This window comes from Glycine soja, chromosome 8 (assembly GCF_004193775.1).
Source record: "Glycine soja cultivar W05 chromosome 8, ASM419377v2, whole genome shotgun sequence".
Classification (NCBI taxonomy): domain Eukaryota; kingdom Viridiplantae; phylum Streptophyta; class Magnoliopsida; order Fabales; family Fabaceae; genus Glycine; species Glycine soja.
The window spans coordinates 38440999-38446998 of record NC_041009.1 but is presented as its reverse complement, the minus strand read 5'-3'; positions in this window follow the sequence as shown (position 1 = coordinate 38446998).

The following is a 6000-nucleotide window of genomic DNA, read 5'->3' as shown; positions in this document are numbered from 1 at the left end:
GGCCTTCCAAAACTTCTCGCATCCGCGAACTGCATACATAAGTGATGCTCTTCCCTCCCCTCATCACCGACTTCCAGTCGGCCTTGATCTATCATTCGTTGCAACAGTTCCTCTACTGCCAAACATGTTTTCATGTTATGTAGCTCGCCGGGATGCAACAAACAAGAATCCTCTTTATGCCCACCGTGGGGAATCACACCTCCCTTTTGTAGGGCCTCAAAGATAAACCTCCTAGGGGTCGCCATGTCCTTTAAAGGTTTAGACCTGCACGGCCTATCTGACTCAATGGCATTAACCGCTCCCCCTCCATGATTGGCGAGTGGGTTGGTTTTCACGTAGGGTCGATCCTCTTGAAATGTCAACCATCTAGCATCTATCAAATGTTGGACCTTGTATTTAAGGGCCAAGCATTTTTTGATGGAATGCCCCGGGGTATTCCCATGGTACGTGCAAGTTGCGTTAGGATCATACCACTTTGGGAAAGGGGTTTGGTAGATCTTCTCGGGAGTTATTACGGCCATTTGGTTGGCGATAAGTGACGACAAGAGGTCTTCGTACGTCATTGGGAGCGGGGTGAATTCTGGAATTGGCTTCGGGGGAAATTTCCTCATTGCGTTGGAATTGCCGGTCAGGCGAGTCGTGGTTGGAGCCGGAGCTTGGGGGGCCTCCCTCTGGATGGATGCCTTAGGCTGCACGGGTGCTGAATTGGAGGAGTTCCCGGCGCGAGCTGAAAAGCTCAGATGATGTTACGCGTACTGATGTCTACCATGAGAGGTCTGCGGGGGCTTGACCCATGCAGGCGCCGAAGTGATGGCATGGGTATCTCCCTCCTTCCTTTTTGCCCCAGTTGCTCCGACTCTTTTAGCATGGGTACTTGTGGAGGAAACGTAATCGAACTTCCCTCTTTTCAACCCTACTTCAATTATTTCCCTGGCGAATACCAAGTCCGTGAAGCTGGAAGGCATGTAGCCTACCAACTTCTCATAGTAAAACACTGGCAAGGTGTCTACCATCATGGTGATCATCTCCCTTTCGACCATGGGAGGGGCCACTTGTGCCGCCAGGTCTCTCCACCGCTGTGCGTATTCTTTAAAGGTCTCACCTTCCTTTTTAAACATATTCTGCAGCTGAGTGCAATCAGGAGCCATATTGGAATTATACTGATATTGCCTTAGGAAAGCAGTAATCAGGTCCTTCCAAGTACGGATGCGGGAAGCTTCCAGATTAGTGTACCAAACAACCACAGCTCCAGCTAAGCTATCTTGGAAAAAATGTATTAACAACTTTTCATCCCTTGAGTGCGCCCCCATCTTGCGACAATACATCTTGAGATGGTTTTTAGGACAAGTCGTCCCTTTATACTTGTCGAAATCAGGCACTTTGAATTTTGGGGGGATGATGACATCTGGTACCAAGCAAAGATCAGTCATGTTCACGAATGGATAGTCACTGAAGCCTTCAACAGCTCTCAATCTCTCCTCGAGGAGATCGAGTTTCCTTCTTTCCTCGGTCGCGGGGGGTGGTCCTTCTGTGGACAAGAATATTGGTTGTGCTGTGAGGTTGGGCTGAGGCAAAGTGTTGGGTGTCGGCCCCTCGACGGGGATCGGGGGGTAGAACTCGACATCCCCTTGGGCATACTCTTGATGATCTTTGTGGACCTCGTCGGGCTGTCGAGGAGGCTCCCCTTCAAGGATGGGGGAAGAGACATGACCTGCATCATCTTGCATGACTGGCGGCGTGTAATTAGGTGGCAATCCATAAGGGTAAGCCACCCGGTTGTATCCCAAATGGGGGTTGCTGTTGTGCCCCAGTGTGCTCTTTCCTCATCCTACCGTATTTGGGGGAGGATGGTGCGTGGTAGCTAGGAGAGTTGGGTCTGCTTCGGCAGCCGAACTAACGGCGGCAGCGGTGGCCATGTTTTTCTCCATGAGTTGCCTCATTCCTAACATGGCCTCCATCATGGAAGTCATTTGTTCTTTCAGAGCTGACATGTCGGCTTTCATCTGTTCCTGTGTCTCCTCTTGATCACCCATCGTTCTAGATTTGGATCTGGTGCGATAGGGATGCCTTGGGGCGCGTTTAGTTATGGTGTTTTTCCTAGAAAAACCAAACGTGAGGAGTAGGTAAAAAAATGATGAATGCATGCTAGAGATAAAATGTAGGAATGATTTGATTCGCATTGACTTTTGGAGTAAAAACATGGGATAAACTCATTTTATTCAAAAAGTTATAACTAGTCAAGATCTGAGTGACAATACAAGTTCCCTAGCGGTTTCTAATTATATGGGCCATTAGATCTATCATATGCTGACAATAGCCGAGAAGTTTGTGGATCTCCTCAGGGGCGGAGTAGGTGTCCGCCATTGCCTTGGCCTTGGCTAGCAGTCGGGGAAGCTCTTGACTCCCGTTCAAGGTAAGAGCGAATCGGTCCATCCACATCGTTGCCTCTTGATGTAGCAAGTCGATCACCCTTCCTCTAGCCTTCTTTTCCATGTACACTTAGGCATACTCGTCTGCCACTCTATGCTCATGGGCCATGGCTAGATTTAGTTCTTCTTGGTACTTGGTGATGATAGCTAACATGTTGGTCTCTGTCTCGCATAACCGCTGAGACAAACTTCTCTTGGACCTCGAGCAAGCCTTCAACTCATCTTTCAAGATCAAACTGTCTACTCGTGATTGGTCCCTTTCATCTCTTCGGAGTTTAAGCTCGCTGTTGCTGCCCCACAAAGCCCCTCGGAACTTGTTCCGGCCGTGTTCTTCCCTATGAGCCCTCTTGGTTTCTCGTTCCAAGGCTCTGGTGGTAGCCACATTTACATCTCTCAGTTCGGCATTCTCCTTTCGGATTTTCAGAGCTGCTGATTTGAACCTTTCTTTAACTATTTGGGATTGCTCAAGTTCCACCCTAAGGGCCTGCACCTCTTTGTCTTCCTCCGGTGCCTCAACTTCCTCTCTTTTAGCAGTTCTCAAACTTGGAAGCCAAACCAAACCTTGCACGTGGGCTTTCAACCACTTACGGTAGCCACCGATGGGCCCATTGTTACTGCCCCTGAGTTCTTTGTCCTTCTTTTGCAACACCTCCCATGCCTTGCGGACCTTCTGAAGTGTCTCCATGTTGGTCTTATTGAAGCCTTGTGAAATGACAGGCGCGAGCTCATCCTCTAGTGGCGCCCCTCTCATAGGGTAGCCAAGTTGTCTTATAGCAAGAACGGGATTGTAGCTGATGCAACCCCTCGTCCCCATCAAGGGAACATTTGGAAATCCTCCGCATGAAATAAGAACTCTGGTTCTTCCTTCCTTCCATCGAGGGAACCAGTTGACAGATGCTCCTTCTTTGCTTGCTAAGAGTTGGTCCCAATTTGCCCCTTCTTTCTCTATGCATGAACGGTGGCTTTCTAGCGGGCAAGCATGCCTCACCTCTTGGCGAAAAAGGTGCGAAACCAACCATACATAAAGAGCTGGAGTACAGCAAACAATCCTCGTATTGCTCTTTTCACATCTTCGGTCGAAGGTGTCATATAGGTCGGCTAGCATAGCGACAACTGGGCTTTCCTTGTGGTTATGATAGGCGAGAAAAGCATCGATCGCTGCTAGGTCCACCAACCCATCCACATTCGGAAAGAGGACTCCTCCGAAGATTAACAGTGCGAGAATATCTATGAACGGGGCCCACTCACCTTTACATGCCAAGACTCTTGCTTTTGCCTCCAAATATTTTCTCGGTATTCCAACCACCCCATTTTCGACTTGCTTCCTGTGGTCTAATTCCTACGCCGAGATTTGGACTATCTTGGAAATTCTAGCTAATGAGGGATAGAACCCTGAGAAGAGGTATGGTTTCCTTCCCCCTAAGGGCATCCTAGGATCTCTTCAAATTCTTCTACCATTGGTGATAGCTGGAAGTCCCCAAAGGTGAAGCACCTCAACGGCTGATCATAATACTAGCCGAGGGAGGCAATGGCCTCTGTGGAGACTTCTACCATGGCTAAGTCCCAGATTTTATCATAAGCTTTGCGAAAAGCTTGCCACTGGAGCTGACCCATTAACTGCCCTAACTCCTTTAGACTGGTGGTCCCTAGGCTCTTGACCTTGACTTGATAGAACCTCCTTTTAAGTGAAGGCATTTGACTTGATCCCATGTTTTACTAAAGTGAACAAAAATCTGTGCGAATTAAAACTCCGACATCTATCATGGGTGGAATGGATGAATGCATGAAGAAATGCATATAGCACAGATGCAATTTATGAATACGGAAAACCGAGAAATTTTCTCCTTCTTAGATACAACGTCTTGGGGTAGCAAAGTGCCCGACGTATGAATTTAAGAAGGTGGCACGGACCCTCAAAGAGAGGGGATCAAAACAGAATCCGTGCGTGATGCATATGCGAAAGGCGCAACACGGGAATGTACAGTATGACAATATTCACAAAATATAAGCAAAAGGGTACATGACACTTATGCATGGCAGTGTGAAAAAATGGCACGCAGCGTGTCCGCTTCGTGCCCCTATTCAAGGGACCTAAATGGGAGAGAGCTAACAGGGTTGTTAGTGATAATCCCCAAGGTGGTCATATCTCTCTTGATGGTCTCTAGAGGTATCATCCCCTTCGAAGAACATATTGCAGCAGTAGGAACTACTAGCAACAATATGTTATCAAAGAGAAAAACTCTAGATGAGGGTTCACTGTAATCAAGCAAGTCGGAGACCTAGCATGATCACAGATTCACCTCCACTCCTTATGTTCTCACGGACCCGGGTATAGGGCCCTTTTTCAAATCACCGTGTGTGCAAATAGTGTTGGTGTTTGTGTGCATCAAATGAAAATATTTACCTCATGCATACATTTTAAAACACACTAAAAGCATCAAAGAGTTATATACACAAGAACATAAGGAAAATAAAGGGAAACCAACAAAGGAGGATGTCATGATAAAACATTGCACAAGATTAAATGGCCTAACTCTCAAAAACTAGTCCCCAGTGGAGTCGCCAACTGTCGCAACCTACCCTTCAGTGGGAGGGCGACGCGTGACTCGCGGGAGCGTCTTCCAAGAAAGGAATACGCACGGAGTCGCCACCAACGTTTATTTGAGGAAAACATCAGAAAAACCGGAAAAGACGTGGTCTACGAATTTTAAGTGAAAGGTTCAGGAGTTGTATTTACGCACGGGGAAGGTATTAGCATCCCATACGTCCGTCACAAGAGACAGAAGCCTTTAATCCAATGTGCAAATGTGACTTTAATTTATATTATTTTCCCCTTTTTACGTTCTTATGTCTTTTTATTTTTTATCTTTTTGTGGTTGACAAGGGTGTTTCCCTTTTGCTCCTACGTATTCCTCAATTGTGATAAGGAAATCAGACCTATGTAGTTCTTTGTTAACAAAGCGTTTGGTTAAGTTATTTTTTATCCTTTTTTGCAATATATGTTTTTATTGAATGAAAGGTCATTTAAGGCGTTCGACCATTTAAACAATCTTTCGATTCTTTTTTAGAAGAGAGAAAACATTAAGGTATTGGACCATTAATGATCTCTTTATTTATGGGAGAGATAATAAAGTTACATGTTGGTTTAGGCCTTTAGAAATCTATATTTAACCAATGAAAGCGGAAAAGACCATTTCAAGGCGTTGGACCTTAAAAATGGCTTTTTTAGGCGATGACAAAAAAGGTTTGGTTTATGAATTGATTTTATCCTTAGTTTCACTTTGGTTATTAGTCAATTTGATTAAGAAAGGAAAATCCCAAAGAAAACGTCCGATTGATTTTTTTGATTTATTTTATTAAAAGATATTTTTGATTATTATATTATTATTTTACCTCTTTTGGGTTTTAAACGTGGTTGCGACATGACCGAACGATTGGAATTCATTTTAACAGAAATTAACGGATATTACAAATGACTAAAGCACGTCAAAAGGGGGTACTGAAGGTAAATGAAATGAAAATAAAAGCACGCGAAACAAATGAGGACCTCTAAGGGTACATGGAATGAATT